At 37.9% G+C, this 24749-nt stretch overlaps 1 long non-coding RNA gene across 1 annotated transcript in view; it reads right to left on the bottom strand.

The window, feature by feature from the left end:
* LOC106017518 (uncharacterized) overlaps positions 1–20505 on the bottom strand; it is a 28535-nt gene extending 8030 nt beyond the window's left edge. The window contains exons 1-2 of the long non-coding RNA XR_001191012.5: positions 20387–20505; positions 9695–9799 (exon numbers count right to left, since the gene is read on the bottom strand). This is a non-coding gene — a long non-coding RNA (uncharacterized lncRNA). The remainder of the gene's footprint in view (positions 1–9694; positions 9800–20386) is intronic.
* Positions 20506–24749: the final 4244 nt, after the last annotated feature.

The following is a 24749-nucleotide window of genomic DNA, read 5'->3' on the forward strand; positions in this document are numbered from 1 at the left end:
CAGGCCCCCACAAGGCCACTTACTAGGAAGGGAAGTATAATAGCAATCTTGTAATTCTTTGTTACTTTATAATTTTATTCAGTTTTCAGGATTGCAAGGAAGGAAAAAATGACTCTCTTTAAGGTGAAGCACATAAATTTGAACTTCATGCACCATATAAGGAATGAAAAATTCTTTTTTTGGGGAGAGCTTGAACATTCTTTGAGTAAATTCTGTGGACGTACGGTAATAATCTGAATTATGTTAAGATATGCAAATAGTTTTCTATGGAAACTAGAAAAAGCTGCAAACTTTCAATCCCAGATGGAGTTCTTATTAAGGAAACCTCGTACTTTTGAAAATCCTATTTCTCCATCTGCTTATAATATCTTTCAAGTGCCTCTCTGTGTAATTGTAATGGTGGTTTCTTCAGGACATATGCATTGTTTATTACATAATTCCACTCCTTCCCCCGGAATGCAAATACCCACCTTGTCAGGCTGCAAGGACTAAATTCAATTTCTATGCTGATCCAGGCAGGGGACAGCAGCATAGTTAGGATGTGTTAGCAAAGGGAGTGTACAGCATGTAACTCATCCTCCTCAAACCCTCCTCAGAGAGAAATTTTGTGCCCCTCTTCTGTCCTTGTGGTCTGACTCATTCTGACTCACTTTGGCTGAGAAAGCATTGAGCTTTACTCTTTTCTGGGAAAGTGCAAAAAGTATCAATCCCACTCCCAATAAATGCAAATAATTAAGTCATAAGGATCTGGGAGAAAGCAGAGAAGTGAGAAATTACTTACTGTCATACAGCATTCAATTGCAGTGTAATTTTGGTTATCTTATTTTTATTCTGACTGAGGGAATGAAGTTCTTAGGTTGCAAATCCAAGCCCAGTAAATGCTTCAGGTAAATAATATAATATATTTGGTTAAATTTCTATTGCAGACCATTGTTCAGAGGTGTTTATCCAGTCACCTCAGTTTAAGAAAGCAAGCAATTTCATTGACTTCTGTATATTGTTCAAGTGCATTAGCTTAAGCCTTTATTGATTTACTTGAAGAAACGTTAGGGTTCCCTCAAAGAGCATTCTTGCCACTACCCTTACCTGTTTGGACATTCCTGCAAAGATAACAGTAGCAGTTCACCATGCTAATATAAAAATCCAAATTGGTATTTACTAGAAATAGCTTGTGACAATTTTTAGTTGGGAACATCAAAGTGCTGTTGTAATAAAATAACAGCACGTGTCCTGAGGGCAGCAGTGTGAGAAGGGTGCAGGTGCCAAGGAGCCTTTGGTTCTGCAGTTCCTGCAGGGTGCACTCCGGAGGTGCCAGCTGCTCACTGAGGATCCCCCTCCTGGAAAAATGCTCTATTTTTCCAGTGGTGCAAGCAGTATTTCACAGAAACCTGCAAAGTCTGTAGTAGCCAGATGGTGTCAGTCTTGTATTGAAGCTTTATAGTTCTCCCTATGGTGCTCAACTGAATATAATAAATTCTGCTGCACACATTTTTATTTTTTTTTTTTCACCTGGACTTGCCTAACAAAAGAAAAAAAAAAAAAAAAAAGAGTGACTTGCCAAAATCTGCTGTGAACAGGTCATGCTGGCTATCCTTGAATTGTTGAATTGCAGTGCACTTTTGCAGACCAGAGTGTAAGATTTCCATTTCCTTAAATCTAAGAGAGCCTCTCTGAAAAATTGCCTGAAACATCTTTCTTGATTTTATTGTCATGATGACTGACTCTTGCAGAAATTCTTTTTATTAAGAGAGACAGATAACAAACAAACAAACAAACAAAACAGTGCCTGCAATAATTTAAATGGACTAAACCTGCCCAGAACTGGGAAAATAAAACCAAAAACAACAGTGAATGACAGGCTGTTTGAAGACAGGCAACATTAAAAATAAAAAACTCTCATAATATGCAGAGCTGCAAGAGACCCTCAAAAAGGTAATTATTATATAATCCATCAGTTAATGCAAATATTATGGGCTTTTGGATGAGCTGTAAAACTGAGTTCTTGGCCACTCTCAACCTTCAGAAGTACCTTGGCACTCTGACCAAAAACTGGGGTGTTAACACAAAGGCTCCGTCCAAATTCCATTTGGGTAACGATATTTTGCCTAACTGACATTTGCATATAATTTAGTTAGATACATTATTATTCCCTGCTTGTCTCATACTGTAATACAAAGCTGCTGTATTAAGAGCTGCTGCTCCTTTGCCAGAGATTTTAATAACCCAGCAAAGGGATTCCTGTCAGTACCAGAACAGGGTTTGTGGTCAGTGTTTTGGGAGTCTGGAATGAAAGTGCTCTATAAATAAATGTCCATAACCAAAGCTCTGTTTCAAATATCACAGATACTTTTGGAAGCTATGGTATTTGCTAGTGATGCTGGACCCCTGAGACTGCTGGCAATGTTAAGGGAATTGGTTAACATCTCTGCCAGGTCCTGAATGAATAAAAAGGAAAACTGTTAAGAGGGCTCAAGATATACGTAGGTGTTTTTTTTTTTTTTTTTTTTTTTTTTTTCCTGAACTGAATTTAAACCTTTTATTAAAGAAAACCATATCAATTTGGCCATCTGTCCATAGTCTGTATACTGCTTCAAATCTGCACATCTTCCGTCCCCGGAAGCAGACTTGACAGGGTCACTTTGCCATTCTTTGGGACTGGGTAGGAGTTTGTGTTGTGACTACATTGTTATTTTGTAGACAGGGTATTTTGGAAGGTGTCTTTTGGGAAATTTCCCAATCTCCTCTGGAAATGTACTCCCTTAGCTGGATTCTCTGGAATAGGAGTGGTTTGTTTTCTATTTTTCATGTACATCATCATAAATATTGTGCCTGGCACTGCTTCAGGGAAAGGTCGCAATGTCTGTTGTGGCTGGTCCACTAAAGTGAAGTATGAGAATTGGAGATGAAGCTAGGCTGTCAATACCAAACCGTTGTGGTTGTATCCCATAGCTCAGGGTTGTTCTTAGTTCCACTTATGATAATACTTCAGCTACTTCAGGCCTAGTTCTCCAGTTCTCCCTCTTGTATCTTGCTGCAGGGAAACACATTTCTCTCTTCCAGCAGCAGTGATTCCCTTTCACCCTTCTAATCATTATAACAGGCTTGGCATTCAGTTATTTAGTCTTCTGTCTCACTAAACATATCATGAAAAACAAAAACAAACGGTGAAAACTAGTGCTGTATTGTATAAGGAGAAAAAGTCATACTTTGTGATTGAGATGATTCACTTTCATTCGGTAGTTCTCAGTTCATCATGTGTGTTGCAATACAAAACCAGAGAAAACCCTGGCCCTCACACAAATGAGTTTATGATGTATTTACATGTTATAAACTCAAAAGCAGAACTTGTTTCCAAGTTGAAATAAATACAAAGAAAATCTATTATGCAGAATGGTGACTAGATGATTCTGATTTTCCCTTTTGCTGTGTTGGAGCTTGATTTCTTCTCCCAGGAGTGCTACTCTCAGAGCTATAATCGTGTAGTACCCTGTTTGTGGTTTTGGTGGCTACATAGGAGCCCTAAGAAACCTTTGTCTTGCAGTGTTATTTTTCCATTGAGTTCATAAGTCTAAAAAAAGCCTCTTCCCAATTCATTTGCCCTCTTGAAACTGTGAGGAATTTAAACAAAGGGGTATATTCTTTTTCTGATTTACAGTGACATAATTCCATGATTAGTGCCTTCACTTCCATGTAATTTATCTGGATCTACATGAGTGTAAATTGGAGAAGAATTTGGCCGCTAAAAATGCAGCTGATTTAGATGTTGATTTAGCATGGTTGGCATTAACGATCTCATTGTATTTAGAAATACAGCCAGTTCTCTTCCAACTTAATTTCCTTTTATTTTGTTTTATATCCCCTGGTGGTAATATGGGTTGGGATGAAGGGTTACTTTAGCTAGCAATGCAGGATGTAGAATGACAGAAACCATTGAAATAGTGGAGGAGTGTTGGCTAACACAGGGTAGCAGTGCCATCCACACCCTGTGAATGTCTGAATCAATGAAGACATAAGACATTTTCCAAAAACACAGTACAAATTAGAAAAAAAAGGCCCCTTATGCCCTTGTTATTTCCAGTGCTGTAGAGAAGGGAAATTAACAAATTGAAACCAAGGGCCTTTCCCAGATCAAGCTTTTCTTATCACAGGACACTTAGCCCTTGTTACACCTCAATTCACTTTTAGCTTTCATTAGTCAGAAGTAATTTATCTGCGATACTTTCATGTTTACTCAAGCTTTCAGCTTGATAGTAATGTACAACTAGTACTTGGGTTGTATCATGTTCCAGGATATTTTTAAAGTAAATGAGAAAGGGAAAGAGAGTGATTTTTAATTATATAAAGTTAGTTTTGGATCTTAATTTGTTACAGCCATTTCTATAAAATCTGCAGGCAGTAACATCAGACCTGCTCTGAGCCCTTGGTGCTCTGTTTGCAACCCAGAGGTTGACAGAAGCTGCTATCAGTAGCTATGTGGGGACTGTTTTCCAGCTGCAGGTTGCTGTCTGGCTTGATCCTTTGGTGGACAGTGGAAGGAGACAGCAGATTCGTCTGTATGTCCCAGGATGGTTTTTATGGGGAGCACAGTGGGGAACACTGGCCAGTCAGCATGGGCTGGGCAGCCCTGAGACTCATCCAGATTACAAGTGGGGATGGGGTCAATATTGAACAACCTCTTGAACAGGAAAGTCACAAAAAATTCCCCTCCTTTGTTACCACATGGCTCCATTCAGTGCTTGTTGGAAACAGTCAAGGAAGGAGCCTCACATCTTCTATTAGCAGTTTTTGAAGTATTTCCAAGAAAATGCAATATGATTTTCCTACCTAATGACCTTGAATGACCATATGTTTTAGTTTATTTGTTAGGTTTTAAAGTAAGACATCTGACTGGAGTTAATTGCTTCTTTAGAAACATGGATCCCTGATGTCTTTTGCTTTCATAAAAAATCCTTTTGTTACAGTGAAATTCTGAGAACCTTGGAATTTTCAGGTGAACCTTGGGTTCCAGTTTGACTGGACATTTATGGAGATGTATTTACTCTGAAACAATGGAAACATATTTATTGATTTAAAGTACCTTTTAAAAGGTAACGGACATGAATTTTGCCTGGTACACACACAAAGAGTGAAAAATAAGAGTATCCTTGCTTTTATTATGTATTTCTTTGTGGTAGTGGTGAAAACTGTTTTAGAGTTATTTTCAATTGTTTCTTTGTATGTCCCCTAATGCGTGTGTTTTCCCCCCTTCTAGGCATGGTTGAGCAATGACAACACAAACCGACAGGCTCACTATTTTATTTTTCATGAGATCTGAAAAGGACAGAATAAATCAGATTAAATCAAAGAGGCCTCCTTTCCCATTTGCAAGATGGAAACATTTACAGAACTCTTAATGTATCTGTGAACACTGACAGAAAACCTGATTATGAGTAACAGCATAGAGGTTAATAAGGGAGGAAAAAAAAAAGAAAGAGGTAACAATGCAGAAATAAGAATGCAGAAAGAGTATTTGGTACAAATTTAATGTTTCAGTACAAATCACCGGGACTATAATGACAGTTGTCAAACCTTCTAAATTATGAACCAGAGTATTTAAGGTAAATTTTCTAATTATTTCCACCAGTGCAAAAGAAATACTGAAGTGATTTTGTGCAGAAATGGAAGGTGGAGAGACTGATTTTAAATTATGCAAAAACTAATCATCTGAGTTAAAGTAACAAAGCTGATTTTTTTAGTTTTTGGTGGAACCCCAGAAAGAATTATTTGAGATTTAAATACAAACTTTTCTTATCTATCTTATCTGAAGTTAACAAATACCAGTGTTTTTTTATTTATTTTTTATTTTTTTTATATTTTTAAATAAAATAAAATAAAGGAAACCATATTTCACCATATTTGAGACTGTCTTCAATAAAAAATACTTTAAAAAAATTGTCAGCTTGGTTCAGAAGAGCTGTCAAAAAGTGAGCAACACTTTTCAAGTGGTTACTGGGTTTGCAATTTCAGTAGCTGTTGAGGGTTCTGATTAAGATCCAAACTTGGTGATGCAAAATCAACTTTGCCATAAATTCAAATACATCAGGGTCCAAGAGGGTTGTGGTGCTAAATCCAAATATCAGAATGAAGACTCAACTTTAAGTCTGAATAAAGCTTCTAAGGTCTGGTTGACATCTCACAGTACTGTCAATAGGGAGCGACTTCATAAAATGCACTAATATAAAAGGTAAACTGAATGTGCTAATGTAAAATCAGTGTAATGTCAAGAAAATTGGGTGGTTTTCTACATGAAGGTTTAAATAATTCATTTTCTTTTTCCATTTTTGACATCTCAGTCCAGCTCAGGCAAAAATGTAGGCTGAGAAGACAGCTACACTAGGTAGGCAGCCAATTAAAACAAACTTTCATAAAAGAGCAGGATGATTTTTCAGGACAGGCAATGTTATTTTATGAACACCAATATAACTTCCTAAATGTCTCACAGATGCAGTCTGAAAGAAATTGCATCCCCCTCCTAGTAAAAATATCTTAGCCACCTCAAAGAAGAGACCATCTGGAGGCTTACTCACTTTGGGAGATGCTGAGTTAATTGAGTGAAAGTCCAAACAACTCTTCAGGAAAGACATACTGAAGACTAGCACTAGACTCTGAAGTGATTTAAAATAATGCATCTCCAAATGAATTTGTTTCAGTATTGCTATTACTTAATTACCACATTATCACCATACTGGGAATCCTAGCCATATATCAGAGCTCATTTTGTAAGGAATTTGTTTAATACTGTTATGTGGATAAAAGTTAGTCAAATACAGTAATATTTCAATAATAAAATCGACACCATTAGGTAAAATTATTTCCTAGTAGATAGATTTCCCCTGACAACTCTGTTTTCATACTTGAGCAGATAAGGTAGTTAAGAAAATAATATTCATAAAGTCTCTGAAATTATGTCTGAATTAAGACATATGACTCCCATTAAAATCAACAAAAAGTTTCCAGCCCAGTGTCCACATGCTGCTTTGAAAATCAAAGAGCAGTGGCTGAAGCATCAGAGTATTAGAAAGTTTAATCTACACAATTTTCATTAGATTTGATATGTCATCAACAAAATGTTCCTAAGAGGGGCCAGGAGATGAAATGTATATCAGGTCAACTATTGGTCAATCATAGAATCATGGAATGGCTTGGGTTGGAAAAGACCTTAAAGATCATCTAGTTTCAACTCCCCTGCCATCAGCAGGGATACCACCCACTAGATCAGCTAGCTCAGTGCTAACCTGCGTCTTGAGTCTAACCTGGTCTTGAACACCTCCAGGGATGGGACATCCACAGCCTCTCTGGGCAACCTGTTCCAGTGCCTCACCACCCTCTGACTGAAGAATTTCATCCTAACCTCTAGTCAAAATCTCCCTTCTTTTAGTTTAAAGCCATTCCCACTTGTCCTGTTATTATCTGATTGAGCAAAGAGTGGCTCTCCATCTTTTTTGTAGGTCCCCATTAAGTACTGAAAGGCCACAATGAGGTCACCCTGCAGCCTTCTCTTCTGTATGCTGAACATCCCCAGCTCTCTCAGCCTTTCTTTGTAGGAGAGGTGCTACAACACAGTGGCCAATACTTTTTAGTTTCTTCCCACTTTTTAGTCTCTTATCAGGATGATGGGGCAGAGTGCAACCTCAATAAATTTGCAAACGGTATAAAATTGAGAGGAGAGGTTGATGGACTAAGTATGTGGTCTGCTATCTAGAGAGACCTCATCAGGCTGAACAATGGGTCAAGAGGATCCTAATGAGGTTCAAGTTAAGGGAAATGTCAGCTCCTGTACCTGGGAGGGAATAATACAGTCTGGGGGCTGACTAACATGAAAGCAGCTTGGCAGAGAAAGACTTTGTAGTCTTCTTGGACACCAAATTGATCATGAGCCATCAATGTGTCCTTGGGGCAAAGCAGGCCACAGCACTCCTAGGCTGCATTAGGCAAGGCTGAAAAATAAACAAGATTTTCAAGTGGAGAGGTAGTGGCAAAATGAATATTCTCCCTCTCTTCTCCAAAGAGGTGACTCCATCTGCCTGAAAAAGAGTCCAGATTGTGACTGAACAGTGCAGCATGTGCATCCAGCAAAGATACTTGGGAATAATACAGTATTAGCAGCTGCCTGGTTCTAACCTCTCCTGGCTGCTTTCCTTTGGGTTTGCTAATTGTGTTTGGGAATTGTTTTTTGTTTTCAGACCTGTCTGCATATTCAGAACTACCACTTGTCTGAAATGTTTGGAGAGCTTTTGGACTTTAAAGTGACAATATGGTGTCGAGGGGATGTTGAGATCTTTCAGTTGAGACTTTTCTAGTGTCATTTAGACAATAAGCATACAGTCTGGATATTGTCCTGTCTATTTTACAAATCACTCCTCAGGCTGCTGTAATCTCCTGCCTGGAACCTCACCAGCCCTGAGCATTGTACATCCCTTGTGTTTGCAGTCTCTACCATAGGACTTAGATCTTCAGATTAACTCTTTTTGAAGCCATGAGTTCTGCACTATTTCTTTCTGCTTGGCTCCTTATTTTACCACCTTGGCTTGTTATGGGGTATGGAAGAAGTAAGTTCTGCCATGCCACTTACATATTGCTCTTTTCTAATCTGAGATCCCTCTTTGCTCTTTTTTCTTTTCTTAACATAGCAATTCCTCTTTCGTTGGTTTTACCTTGAATAAGTTGAATTGATCTTGTCCTAGTGACTGAAGATTTTTACATCTCAAACCTTAGCCTCATCTCTTGAGCATGCCCTGCCTTCCCCAGTGCTGTAGTGGAATTACTTGTCTACATTCATTTACTCTTTGACTCTAGTGGAGCTGGGATTGTTGAGAATTGGGTAGATTATGCTCTTTCCAATTCATGTGAAGTTCATATCAAAACAAATAGGAGTTAAGAACATAAGTATATTTAAGAATTTATGTCTTATTGCTTCTGGGTGATATCTAGAAACTGGCTTAGGAAAACAGTTTCAAAATTATATTGCTTCCAAACTGTAATTCAGAAAATTCTGTTTCATCATATATATTTTAATAGCCTAACTGTTAGCATAAGAATAGAAATTAAGAGAACAAAGTACAATTGTCTTTGCTGCCTGGGAATGTTGAAACCAATGACAGCTATTATCTCTTAAAGGCTACTGTGCATGCTTTGGTGCTCTTTCTCACATTAAGGATGGCTGTTCCATAGAAAATCAAGAATATTTTCTCCAGCGAGTGAAGACTGACTATAAAATGGATAGAACAGTTAGAGCTTTCAGTTGGAGGAGGAGGGTGGCCCTACTTGCTGAAAGCCCTCTGTAACTTCATTGTTTTCTACAGCAGTCTGAATGTGAAGCAAATTCTGTTCTATTTTCTTTTTTCTTAGTTTTAGCAATCTTCCAGGCTTTCTAGAATCGAAAGTGTTGCTTCTTAACTCATTTGGCTCATTCAAAATGGGAAAATGCACAATTGGTACACTTATGGTACCTTTCTCTTGTCCCTTTCCTATTCTTCAGATAACCTATTTGTTTTTTTTTTTTTTTTTTTTTTTTTTTTTTACCACTTGAATGTTTTTAAGCAAGAACTGTGATGTCCTCTGTGTCCTGTATACTGTGTAGTACATATTTAGTAGAGTGAGAAAGAAGCAGAATTAACAACACAATTCATTCAAAGGAAATCAAGACACAATCTACCTGGGGTTCACAAGTGCAACCTCCTTTCCCCCCAGCTCAGCTGTCTGCATGAGATGGAAAGTGCTTCTGTGTTCATGCATTCTGCTGAATGGCTGCAGTCCTAGTCTGTGGCCAAGACAAAAAAAAAAAAAGACCATTTGGAATGCAATAAATTTTGCTTCTAAAGAAAACTTGGACACAAAAGTAGAAGATTAAATAGATAGGTCTTATATTGACTTGAGACCAGAAGAAAGGAAGTTTCTCTCAACCACTTAAATTCAAAATTTTATTTTAGTGATAAGTCAGTGAAGTCAGTGAAGAGCTGTGACACCTATCAAGATAAACATTCATAAAGTTCAAGGACTTTGAATGGTTTCATGTTAAGGAACTTGTATTTTGCTTCTTTGGACTCACGTAGACTGTGTAAATACAATAAAAGTGGCCAATAATTTATAGAATTGTGAAATGAAAGGAAATGAAAGGAAGCCATAACAAAAACCCAACCTAACCTAAACCAAACCAACCCAAACAAACAAACAAACAAAAACAAACAATTAAAGCTAAGAGGAAGAGAAAGAAGACTTAGAAATAGTAAGAGATGGTGACTTAGAAGGGGCAGGCTGGAAGAATGAGAGTTGTGAGGGTGAAAAGACAGAGAAGAAAAATAACATATAGTAGAACAGGCAGGGGTGGAAGAAGGAGGAAATAAGAAGGACAGTTTTTCAGAGAAGGAGAAAGTAAAGGCCAGAAAAAGTAGTAGGTGGAAAAGAACAGAGAGTGATAATCGGGGTCAAGGAGGAGTAGAGGAGGGAGAAAGTAGAGGAGGAAGGTGACCAAAAGGAAAGAAGAATTGTGTGTTGTAACAGGAACAAGAGACTGAGAGATCTTGAAACAACAGAACTAAAGGGAAAAAAAAATAAAATAAAATGAATGAATCATAGGAAAAGTAAGAATACAAAATGAGAAAATAATAGTAGAATAATGAAGGAAAGAATATAGGTATCATGAAAAAGGTTCTCTACCTAAACTAATGGAATTTTAGATGTTAAAATTAAGGTAGGTAAACCTCACTATTTAAATACATTTGTTTATTTGTTTATTTGTTTATTTATTTATTTATTTATTTTGGTGGGGGGAGGGAGTTTTGAGGTTATAGAAGAAACACAAGTATTTGTAGGAAATATAAAATATCATGACTTTCACAAGTGTTGAGCTATGTTACATATTGCTTTATAAAAATGCTAAAGTGGAAGAAATTGCATTGAGCTATTGTGTAGAAATTAGGGAAAGAAAACACAAAAGTAGTATTTTATGACAAAGACAGGAAAGAACATTTTATGTGTGCTATGACTCCCATATCTGTGAAAGCTATTGTGACTGGTGTCCAGCCCTCACTTTATACACTACTCACTGTAAAGGATGATGTCACAGAAAGATTAGTTCTAATCCTGGATGAGAAAACCTGGTGATGACTCAACAAGGAGTAGAAAAGAAGGAGCTAAATCAGCTTAAAGTCAGGCTTTATATGTTTGGATGGAATCAGCATTTTCTGTATGTGGTTATGCTCTGCACAGAACAACTCACACAGCTCCTGATGAATCTCAGTTTATGACTTTCCTATTCCTGACTCATGTTTTATCACGCTGCTGGCCCAATTGTTGGCTGCCACTAACACAAAGTAGGAGACCATGCTACATGATCAATATAAGGAAAAATTAAATTAACAGCAGAGCTCTCATAGTGGACTGATCAAAGAGCTAACCTAGGGCAGGCCTTCAGTTGTCATGTAGTAAGAAATGTGGCTGCTGGATAAAGCAGCTTGAATTCCCAAGTTCCCTGGGTAGCCTTTAAATCTTCCATCTAGCAGAGACACATGCATAGTATTAAGTCACCAAATTTGGTTACCATTGTCATGGATTCCCTTGCTGGTTCAGCCTGGTTGTTTCATGCTCAATGCTCTGCTCAGTTGAGCTGAATGACAGCAAGAGAATAAGTCTTACTGGAAAGGATGGGTTTGCTATTTGTGTAGAAGCTATCTATGAGCCATGGAGCGTCTTTGAAACAAGTCTTTCAGCTAGGCCTCACTTACATGGGAACAAGATGGGCAGTAAGGTGCTCAGGGTAACATTGGGTCAGTGGTGTCTGAATCAGAAGCAAAAGGTGAGTGATTTGAGCGTTAAGTGGTCAATTCAAAGCACGTCTATCTATAATGTAGATAGACACTAGTACTGAAAAAATCTTTCTTGTACTGAAATGAAAGCAAACCATTTGCAGAGATTTATAGACCATTCAATTTAACATTTATTGGAAAAGCACCAGAAGCCTGCTCAGGGAGGAAGCAAATGGAAAAATTACTTTGCAGCTTTGCAGCTCATCATGGCTCTGACAGATATTTCCTCATTTATTTATTTTCAGAAGTATTACAGAAATGAGTGATAATCATTGTAGAAATTAGTTTCTGTTTCAAGGAGTTACCATTTAAAATCATTCTTTCGGACTGAAACCGAATAAGAAACTGGGACAGTTTCTCAGTGTAAAGTTTCTTTATTCACACTGTTGTTTTAGTCTCAGAAACAATTGCTACCTGCAAGTTGTTGTTTAGGCAAAATGGATTTTTAAAAGACTTGCAGGTTTATTTCCAAAGCTTGCTAAATAGTGGAGGCTACTATGAAACCTCTGTTTTGAAACTCCCAATTTAAAACTTTTAAAAGGAGGGCCAAATCTGCCTCATATGTAAGTCCCTAACATGGATGGAACAGTTGGAATGAATTTCATCCATAATTTTCAGTGTTAGTTACTCAGCTTTTAAATGACTATTGCAAGGCTTGAAGGTGTAAGAAAAGAGTAAAGGAAGGATACTCTGGAAAAAGATGTGAATGAGAAAAATAACATTTTTCCCACTTATGAAGTGCATATATATAATATAATATTTCACATTTGAAATATTGTATAAACTGGAAAAAAGTTATATACAGAAATCAATGACAGTGGTTATATGACAGTTCTTTGTCATCCTTTACATAACAACTTTGACATCTCAGTCACTTCCCAGCAGACAGTTGTCAATCCAACTGGGAAAACCACATCCCAACTAGAACAGTTTTGCATAGAGCAGCTACAGGTTTCAGCCTGAGGACAACAGGGAATCCCAGAACCCTGGGATGGAGAAGAAATCAAGATCTCCTCACACGACCCCTTGACAAAAGATAACAGGCAAAGTCAGTCTGGTGACTGGTGATCCTTTTTTCATTACAAAAAATTGTTCTGGCAGAGGCCTTCTCTTCCCTCTCTCTTCCCACTTCCCTCTTCTCTATTCAATTGTAAAGTTTTTTTGTTTTCTCATTATGAGTTTCTGGCTTTTGGGAGGAGATATTATGAATATTCATCAAGAACTTGCAAATTTCTATGACAGAATCTCATAATCCTTCCTATAAAGCTTTCTTAGATTATTGAACCACTGTCACTTGTCAAAGTGTGGAGGACAAAAGAAGAAAAACACTTAGAAACAATAGGTTTCTATGAATGGTCTGAAAGTGATTTTAGAGCACTGACACTGAAAAAAGAATCAAAACAAGAGCAGATCAAAAAAAAAAAAAAAAAAAAAAAAAAAAAGCAGTTGATCTAATATAGACCTGAGGAATTTATGGAAAAACTTAGGTGTATTTAAGTGTAATGATGATTCCCAAACCAACTACTCAGCTGCAGTTAAGACAATATAAAGACCTAAGTTCACCAGGGGACTTTTTCTTTTTCTTTTTCTATTAGGAGAATCAGTTCTGTGCAGCCCATCTCACAATGTCCTAGTATGAGAAGCTCAGCAGCTGGTTCAACACCTGATCAAATTTCAGAAATATGATTCTTTCCTTTAACTCTCCCTTTAACTTGTAAAGCATCCTCAGAGTATTCCTAACAAACACAGAACAATGCACTGCTTGCAAAATGCAGTTAGGCATATTTTTTAAAGGAACCAGAAGGGAACTTGTACATCTCTTCATAATATGGTAAGTGTAGCATTTCTAATACAAAAACTGAAATTTGGTTGCTAGACCATCCTCAGGTAGACTGAGAAAGATCAAAGTCGCATCTTCCACCTTTCATTCAAGCATTTTAACTACTCAGATTCAGGTTATTCTGTATATTTTTTTTCCATCTTCTGTTGAAACTGGAATATGTTACAGAAAAAAAAAAAAGAAAAAAAGACTAATGAAATCAAAAAGAGGGAACAATATGAAGTTCTATTCTGAAACTTAGGGGTTATAAAATAAACATCACAGGGAAGGAAAAAGAGTTCTTGGTCCTGTTTGCCAGTTCCAAAAGCCCCATCCAACTTGCCTGTGAACACTTCCAGGGAAGCATCCACAGCTTCTTTGGGCAACCTGTTCCAGTGCCTCACCACTTCAGATTTTTTTTCTGAATATCTAATCTATATCTACCCTTCTTTAATTTAAAACCATTCCTCCTTGTCTTATCACTACACTCCCTGGTAAAGTGTCCCTACCCTGCTTTCCTGTAGGTCTCCTTTAGGTACTGGAAAGCCATTATAAGATTTTCCTGGAACCTTCTCTTCTCCAGGATAAACAACCCTAACTCCCTCAGCCTGTCTTCATAGGTGAGGTTCTCCAGCCCTCTGATCATCTTTGTGACCCTCTTTTGGACTCATTCTAATATGTCCATGTCTTTCTTGTGCTGGGTGTCCCAGAGCCGAACACAGTACTGCAGGTGGGGTCTCATGAGAGCAGAGTGAAAGGGGTGAATCACCTCCCTTGACCTGCTCATCATGCTTTTTTTTTTTTTTTTTTTTTTGTTTTGATGTAGCCCAGGATATGGTTGGCTTTCTGGGCTGAAAATGCACATTGCCAGTTCACATTCATTTTTTCATCCACCAACACCCCTGGGTCCTTCTCATCAGGGATGTTCTCAATCCACTCATCTCCCCACCTCTACTCATGCTTGGGATTTCCCTGATCTAGGAGCAGGACTTGGCACTAGTTCCTGTTAAACCTCATGAGGTTCACATAGGCCTACCTCTCAAGCCTGTCCAGGTCCCTTTGGATGGCATCCCTTCCCCCCAGCATATCAACTGCACCACACAGCTTAGTGTCATCAGCAAACTTGCTGAGGGTGCACTTGATCCCACTGTCTGTGTTGCTGACAAAGATATCAAACAGCACAAGGCCCAATACTGAACCCTCAGGAATACCATTTGTTTTTGATCTCTACCTGGACACTGAGCCGTCAACCACAAAACTTTGAGCATGACCAACTAGCCAATTCCTTACCCACTGAGTTGTCCATCCATCAGATCCCTGTCTCTCCAACTTAGAGACAAGGATGTCATGCAGAAGATAAAAAAAATATAAGTAAAAGTGGAATTTCAACTGTCTTTTAAGCATTCAGACAATAAGTTTCTCTCAGGACAATCTGAGGAAGGGAAGGGCTCTGCCAGAGACAGAGGTTGATGAGAAGATAGGTACTGACTAATGACACTAAAAAGGGGGCAAAAAAGGACAGAACCATTCAGAAGATTGGAATAATGAATAGAGGGTGTGAAGCTCAGGGGCTGCAGGAGATGAAATAAGAATTGGAAATAGAGGGGAAAATTAAGGTCTGGTGAAATACTTGATAGAGTTTGGAGAAGAATGATGGCAGATGAGAAAGGAGTTTTGGGGTTCAAAAAGGATTGGGAATAGCCTGTTTCTCTAGTGTGATGGTTTGGGGATTGAGAAGACTGGAACTTGGGGAATAGGACGATTGCGTTGGTGAAAGGTATGGCAAAATAACTGAGATATGAAGGTAATCTAAGCAGAGAGAGCTGGGAAGGAATATGGATGGCTTTGGTATGGGAAGAAGGTATTTTGGAGTGGTGGAGACCTTTGGAAATGACAACATGGAACAAGATATTAGTAACTGAAAGAGTCTGGAGGAGTTTTTAGGTGGAAAGACTCAGGAATTTGAGACCTTGGACGGCGGGGACTGAGGGCAGTAGGCTGTGAGGGGGAGGTTAGGGTTACCAATCTGCTCCCTGCCAAATATTTTTTATATGGGCCTTGATGTTACAGGAGGCACATACGTGTACACAAAACTGTCCCCCTGTCACCCTGCAAAGAACATCCCTTCCCTTATCCTCTGTTCGCAGCAATTACAATAACCCTTTTTGGACTAAATAACATAGAGAATAACCCTAGAGTCATAAGTAACATGAATTCAGAGTGATTCTGGAGAATTATTGTGCCAAATGAACATTTTCTATATGACTATTGATTCGAGAGACTGAAACTTAATGTTTCTGAACTTGTTTCTCACAGTAATTGTACCCAATAAATCTAAGTTTAAAAACTGACACTCTTCCACACAATGACATGCATCACTTTCATCTTAGCTGTTTCCTAAATATCTCTGCTCTGTAGGAAATTGGTCCTAAATCCTTGTGTCAGATCCCACATCCTTCAGTAAATGTCCAGATAATCCTACTCTCTATATGCTATGAGCACTGATTTTGGGTAAGTTCCTGTCAGCACACATAAGTGCTCTTTAGCTTTAGTCTGCTTTTCTTTTTGGATTGAGCTCACTTGAAATTCAGTCCATAATGCATGGTTATTTACAAACCACTTGAAACAGAATTCACAGCACATATTTGTGTTGGCTGATAATCCTTGTCAATGATGGATGAAGATCAGGTGTCATTTCTGATTCTTTTAGACATGTCAGCTGCCTCCAGTACCATTGACGATGAACTGACCTGCACTCTGGAAGCAAAGACAAATAGGATGAATTGTGGAACTCAGAGTTATGTGTAGCTTTGAGCCCTGAAGGAGGTTGGCAGTGGTCTACATTAGGGTTCTCATCTATGAAAATAAAAGCAAACAAACAAACAAACTACAGCTGATTCATCAGTTTCCAGCATTTTTGTTAATATGTTTACCTATTAATATTTTGATAATGTAGCTTTAGCATTTATTGAGATCTCTGCTTGTTTGTCTCATGAAATGAAAAAAGTTGTAAGCTTTGACAAAACGTGTTTTATAAATATTATATCCCAAAGTCTTTTGATTTTAACTCATCCTTGCTCCAGCTGTCTCAAAAATAGATGAAAAAGCCGTACTCAGTGAAGAATGCTCAGAAATGTAAAAAACAAAGTAACAACAGCAAGAAACACACAATCTCCTCCCCCAAAAACAAACAAAACCAAAAATACAGCACACCCAAACAAAGACAGTCTAAAAATAATCTAGTCTCTTTTGGACCTGGGCATATGGGACAGGTTTTATAACCAATGATAGGGGTAATTCTTCTTGATAGTTCCTCTTGTTGATGTTGATTTCATCACAAGCATCTTTTCTGTTCTCAGCTGTGAGATGTTGCAGCGTATGGGTGTTCTCCATTCAGTTGGAATTTAGGTTGTACACCACTCCAGGCGTACAACTGTTTCATACTATATATTCCTACCGAAATGATAGGGGAGGAAAGAAGCGAAAACATGTACTGCCCTCATTTCTCTCTGTGTTGAGCAGCAGAGACATTATTACATGTTGCCCATAGGCTGAAGAACCAAAACAGTTTGAAATCCACCTGGAAACATTCACCAGACACTGGGTTTGAGCACTGTCTGTGTGTATGGCTCTTCTCAGGAAGTCTACATGAACCATCAGACTGGGCCACTAGATGATCCCAGGATCTAGGGACATGCAGAGAACTTAGCATCCCAAGGTAAAAAAGACATGTCTAGAAATGATAGCATAGTCTGAAAGGAAATAACTGCTTGATGTAGTTCCTATGGAAAAGCATGTTATGCCATGTCAGCTCAACCATGGGAGGAGTCCATGTTTACATTACTAGCCAGGTGCAAATATAAGATAAATAGATATAAACTTTTCTACCTTTTATTCACTGGCCTCCCAGATACAATTAGTCAGAGAGGTAGGTAATTAGGTGGAGAGATAATTTAATGATTAACAGCAAATACTGATCTGTGCAATACAGGAATCTTAGGTAAACACTATGAGGACAGAAATTTTTGCCTTTACAAAGGGATACAGCAGAGGAATTTTCTTTTTCTTTTACAGCTCAGTTACATGTCAGCAAAGGAGAAAAGCCTTTATTACTTAGGTCTATGGTTACACATGGCATATGAAAACCTATGCTATTAAGACAGAGTTAAATCTGTGACTTATACAAAGAGAAATAAGCCATTCCCTCCTGACTTGCATACATCATATTAATATCCCTTGTCCTTTGCTGGAGATGGGAAAAGAACAATTAATAAGGTGGTTGATTACACAATCCTGACATTTGTCCACTTGCTTTTGCTTTTTTTGGATCCTCTTTAGCCAAAGAAAGCCATGAGTGTCAGGAAGCAGACGGGTTTCCCTGAGGGACCTGAGCTACTGCTGTGCCACAGCCAACAGCTTCAGCCACTTGGATAAAGCTCTGTGTTGTGTCTTCCAGAAACTGTTCCCAGGGCTTCATAATATTTGATGATTAGACCAGGGTTGTTTACTGTAGGGTGGCAGCTACACTCAGTACAAATTTCTTGCTTTATTATACATCAGCTTGAATCTGTTTGTGCAACACTTTACACATAGTGATAAAGTCAGTAAAGCATTGGTTATGGTGTAGTGCTATTTACTAAACTATAACTGTCTCTGCTTTGAAATTTCCAGTGTACTGAGGATAGATGGATTTCAACTGCCTTGCATTTTTAAAAGAAATAAAATTACTGTGTGCAATCAATTATAGTGAGAGTAGACTATTATCTGGTCTCAAATCCATCCTGTAATCTCATAGTACTCCACCCCACCCTTTGTTCACCACCATCCCCAAACTTCTCTATCACCTGTTAGTCAGCACCTCTATGTTTTTCCTCTAAGACATCTACTCAAGGCACCAGAGGCAGGTGCAAGAGACAGATGCAGCTGCTCATGATTGTTTTAACATCATTGCCATGTTTCCCATTTGTAAAGTATTTCCAAAATTTATTTTTCTTGCCAAAATGAAGACAACAAAAAGACCAAATGTGCTTGTGTTCTCATAAACTAGTACCTAACTACTTTTATTCCTAACTTTTTCTTACATTTTTCATCGTAAGGCTTTAGTTGACTGGGTTCCTTTGGTTCAGTTTTGTTTTCCTTTGTTCCAGCCTTTGTGGTTGGAGACAGCAGGGATTGAGTTTCATTTACATAGACAAGTTATACAAGGATCATTACCACAGCAACTAAAATACTAATTTATAAGAGAAAACATAGCCCCCCCTTCTATTCAGACAAGATTTACAGCTAGTCATACATACATATCCTTTTGATTTCCAAATGAAGTGCTGTCACCTTGACTGCTGCAAATTCAACCAACTGTTTTATGTCACTTTAAGGGTTGGCTTTTCAATTTCAGAGCTTCCTGTTCTCATCTTCCATTGCCCTGAGCCAAAGAACTGCCCTAGAAGTGAATTCATTAAATTTAATATTTGCTTAAAACCCCTTAATATGACAGGATCAGTATAGCTGTCACTTTGATTTTCTTCTCTGGGTAATAATCAGGTAGTACTATTTCCCTGAGAAAGGAGTTTTCCAACAAAGGTATAAGGATGTTGTTCTGGGAAGAGCTTTTATCATCACTGTCAATTTTTCATATCTGCTATATGGTATTACCTGTTACTACACAGCTAATTTAAAAGAAATCCCCTACAAAACAAGCACAGGCCTAGGAAAACAGATTGAATCTCTGCTGAGGCTGAGATTTTCTGTCATGTGGTTCAGTCCACACAGTCTGTATTTTACCTCATGAGCTACAAAAGAGTGTTAATACTCCCCTCCTTTATAGCCCATTTTCAGGCTCTGAAATGTTCAAATACCCTTCCCTAGTGTAACTGTGACAAGGGTAAGTGTGACACCTGTACTCATGCTGGGAGCTTGTGTGGATATCCCTATCACAGCAGGAAAACTAAGCCACGTTGTGTCTTGATTAAGCTGTGCACAAATGCAGGAGGTCTTGGATTGTGGGCAGTGAGCAGACTGGCACAGCATTAACAGTAATATGTCCCGAAGCTTGAACATCCCTGAGGAACTTAAAAACATCAATAAATGCCAAACAAGGTCTCAAATAAAGACTACATTCTGACCTCACTTACACACATAACAATTTTTTCTATCCCTTAAAGACAAAGTTTCAGAGACCTTGCATTAAAGATTAGAAATTAGAAAAAAAGAGCTCACCAGAACTAACATCCCAACTCCAAAACTTTCTTCTGGGTTGAGGCACTTCCCAGTAAAATAGTAGGAAGAAAGATTATGAAAGCAAACTTTCTATAAAGGTTGGAAAAAAAAATGCCTCGCTATAAATGAGTTACACATACTGCATTTACAATATAAGCAGGACTAAGCTCATAGCAAAAACATGTTATAAGCCCAAATTATTTGTGAGACTACACCAGCTGAAAGCATGCAGGATTACTAGAAACAGACTGGAAGGGCTTGGGGGTCAAGAGGCCCTGCCCTTGAACTCACAGTGAACTGCATTTTCTACATCTATGGGAAAAAGAGATTGTGCCACCCACTACCTTCCTTTACTGGCATAAGAACACCTGGTCCAGCTTGAGTAATGAAAGGCTTTACTGTATGTGTATCCCATGTAAGTATAGACCCGAGCTTCACCAAGGCCAGACTGACCTCATGTGCAGGATAGTGACCATAGGCTTACAAATGTGAAGTGAGAGCAACGTACCTACAGACCTTCAGTGCAAATGGGTCTGGGTGCTGTGTCAGCCTGGCTTCAGTCACACTGCCCACCTGCCTTTGTGCTGGTGCCATGTAATGATGGAGAGCTGATTCCTGGAACAAGAGCGCTGGGTCTCCTATCATTTGGACAATGAACTTTACTGATCCTTGTGTAACACAGCCTATCTATAATCTGAGCCATAGGTATTTCACAGGCAAACTGGAGAGTGCACTGACTAGTTGATGACCAGGGTACTCAAAGCGAATTTCTGGTATGAGAATTGTAAGACGGATTGATAAACCTGGGTGAACATTTTCTGTGGACCAAGTACATAACCTTCGAAAACAGTCTAGTTCTGTCTTCAGAACACGTGAACATAGAGAACTTCTTTTTGAAAGTAAAACTATTTAAAAGAAGCTAAGAGAGATTTTTTTCACTTTGTAGCTCTTTGAACATTTAAAATCCCTGCTGGGGCTTTCCATGCAACAGAAATCTTATAACTGAATCTAGCAACAGCAATACAGTACCTAATAAATTCAGTTAAAGATATGCTTTGGTTTCATTAGTACAGACAACTGTAGGAAGAAAAGAGATTAGTTTATTGTCAAGGCTAACAGTATAATTATATACTATACAAAGTATTTGTTTGTTTGTTTATTAGTTGATAACTAGCACATCTCTGATCCTCTGCTTGCTGATAAATTAGACCACGGTCATGTGAATTCACTTTTAAAACATTGCACATTAGTTAAAGTACCTCCTAATGACTGGCAACATGAGATTTCCAAGAACAGATCAGATGAGTGTCTATGTTAATTTACCATCCTCGGTCCACCTGGAATAGGCCAGTAGCTGATTAAACACACACCGAGGACTAATCAATAAAGAGCCACAACTTTGATCTAGTTGGTGCTGTTTCTGATTACATAAAGTAATGCTCATAATGAAACATGGTTTGCCTACCTTTCAGTGTAAAATCCTGTGTTTCAAATGGTTGCTTATTTAAAACATTATGAAATAGCAACAAGAAGTTGCTCTTGTTTACTTGCTTCAAACACTGCAATAGTAGCTTGGTCATGCTCTTCTTAACTGGTTTAAGCTTCTGTTTAGAGATTTTTACACGTGACCCTGAAGTCATGCTTTGATCTTTCTGTCAATAACAAATGGCACAATTTCATAAAGATACAGTTAACTTCTATTTTGTAATGTCAGATATGGCAAATTTGTGTCCCAATGTCACAAGATATAATTGCTGAATACTCTAGGGACTGAGTCCTGGCTTCAGCTTACATAACAGGGAGCAAAACAAGACCAACACTATGCATCTGTGTGCTGTTAGTCTGCATTGACCATGTATGTGTACTTTACTTTCTTGCAGTACAGTCAATCACACCTGCTCACTAGCTCTGAACACCCTCTGATTTCAGCTGTCTAAACTTATTTTAAAATTGCAACTGACTGGTCCCACATTGCAATGTAACTGCAAGTACTTCCTCACTGACAAGCATTTCAGCTACCTTCATAGTTTTTTTGTAAATACCAGTTGAAACAAATGAATCTTTTACTGGCTTTATGTTATCTTCTGTAAAGGATGCCAAGGTTTCTCATAGTCTCTTGGACTATGACTTCTGTAAAGAGCTGAAATATCATTGAATTTGAGGATAGAAGTGGAAATTCACCCTTCCTTTCCAGGATTAAGTTTACTTTGTGTTGTCAGATTTATACCCTTGATAATCCTTTCCTTCTGGCATTTCTGCACTTTGGGATGGACCAAACTGTTCTCTAGTAAGAATAAAAATGATAAAGCCACTTTTGATGCTTTTCCATACTTTACATCTCGTTCTCCTTTCTAAACATGCTCTCTACAGATGGCTTTAGCTATATGAAACATGGCTTTACCAAGCCTTCTTGCACCCTCCAGAGCTATTGTTTGGCTTACCTAAGCCAGAGTCCTGGCTGGAGCATACCATAACTCCTTGTTTGCCCGTTTGGAACCTGTAGGAACAGGAGGGAGAAGGGGAGGTGGTGGTGTTGATTCTAGTTCCTGCTTTAACTACTAACAATATATATTTCTATTTCTCTTTGACTCTCACTTGTAAAGTGGTGCAAAAGGTGTTCTTGTGAAACTTGAGTGAAAGTGTTTTCCCCTCCATCTCTCTCAGCTGGTACATAACCTAACTGCAGTAAGAAGGATATGCAACAGTTTATCAAAGAGAGGCAAATTGTGCTTACTTTTACTACAGGCATACTCTGCTTTCAGTGCTCCTGTAAGGTGTAATGCAAGCCACAAAATATAAACAAGATAAAAACACAGGGTCATGGTATGCTATGGGGAGGGTAGAGAAGCAGAAGTAAGATCCTTAGGATCATCACTCAGCTGGAAGAGAAGCTGACTTCTCATCAGCTGAGTTGCTGGCAGCTGAAAATGATGATTAAAATGCTAATTTGCATTTCAAAACACAGTTCGAGATATGATGTATAGTGGCCTGAGATTTTGATTGGTGCCTCACTACATGGTGAGACTGAATCTTGCAGTTGCCTGATGGCTCTTTCAGTCCTTGGAGCAGGCCACCATTCTGGGAACGTTCATCAATTCATAAAAGATTGAATGTTTGACACTAATTTTTAGTGCATGTTTTCTTGACTTCTCTTTCTGACTTGTTATATTTTCATCCTAGTCGTTATCATCATCAGTTATCTTCTAATCCAGGCCAATTAAATTAATCAAGGGTGAAGGACAGAAAAGTGGGATAATGACAACTGTTAGCATGCTTTATGACAAAACTCCCAAATGACGGGTAGGATAGCAACAGAATTTTAGTACACAAAAACATAGTAACTGTGTTTTACACTATAAAAACAGGGTGTTACTGTGTTATATCAGAACTTGGGCAACTGTTTGTCCTCAGACCAAAACACTTCTGGGCATCCACAGAAATAACTTCTGGGCATAGGTCCATGGGAACTTTGTGTTCTGATTTGAATGCCATAATTGATTTATTATTATTATTTTATATATTTTTTTTCCCCCTGGGGTTGTCTGGTACTTATGAATAAGACTTACAAAAATGAATCATTGTCCATCAGTCAAAATGGAATTAGGATCTCAGGCAGGAGGGAACATTACACCTACCTCTTAACTAATTAGTAAATTAACAGACTTCTTGGGTACCCCTTCAGTTTTCCTCCTAGCATTTACATTGGCAGGATCTAGTTCTTTCATAGGAGCTGTGGTCAACAAAGAAAGATAAAAATGACATGCATATTTGTATAGAACTGGTCATATTGAATCAAAATGCTTTACAAAGGTAGATATAATAACAACAGCCCAGGTTGTCATGGATTTATATTGAAAAATAGTTAAACACTGAAATCAGACAAAAAATCTCCAAGTCACTGGGATGAGTTCAGTAATGTAAAAAGTGCATTCTTCAGTTAGAGCTTTTAGAATGAATGACAGTCAATACGTTGGGCCATAGGTATTTGCACTACTCAAAAGATCAAAATAAACAGCACATTGATAACAGCAAATTTCCTAAATGTCAAATAACACATTGCTTTTTTAAAGATTTTTCATCAAAATCTTTACTTTGCATTTTTACAATTACAAAAACTTCTCTTTACATTCTTATTTTCTGTAGTCTTTTTCATTAAATTTTACATACTTTTCAATTTGCCTGTCACTCACTCTTCTGTTGTTGACACTTGTGTTTATCCCCAAATTAATACAACAGGTGCTACATGTGAAGATGGGGCACATTTTTATTATCATTAAATTATGTATTTCTTTTAAATTCTATCTTAACAGAAATATCTGGGGAAACAAAACCTCCATCAAATAGAGAAAAGTAATCTGTAATCTGTAATACGTATGTACCCATAATTGACACCACAGTTAGCTCCTTGTAGCTGAAAATATTCTCCATGATGAACAATGATATGCTTGTTTATAAGTCACAGCTTGAAGAATATTATTGAATTTGGAAGCAAAAAGGAAGATAACACAAGGGAAGGTGTTAATGGCTTTTAACATTGTTAATTGGCTGTTTCAAACAGTTTAACTATCTTAACTATCTTGAAATTTTTATTTATCTATCTATTTATTTATTTTCACTTCCATGGTGAATTTTGGTTATATCATGCTGACCAGTCACATGCTCTTATAGCCTAGCACTTCAGTTATGATAAAAATCTGAGCCCTTTTATGTTCAAAAATACTTGTTGATACATGTTGATCAACATGTATTCATCAACAGGTGTCAACATGTTTAAATACTTGTTGATTTCACAGCTACATTGAGAAGTTTTCTTCCAGCCTGCCTATATTCCTTGTATTTAATACGTTCTACTGTTTGCCTGTGAACAGGCC

Source organism: Anas platyrhynchos, chromosome 1 (genome assembly GCF_047663525.1).
Source record: "Anas platyrhynchos isolate ZD024472 breed Pekin duck chromosome 1, IASCAAS_PekinDuck_T2T, whole genome shotgun sequence".
NCBI lineage: Eukaryota > Metazoa > Chordata > Aves > Anseriformes > Anatidae > Anas > Anas platyrhynchos.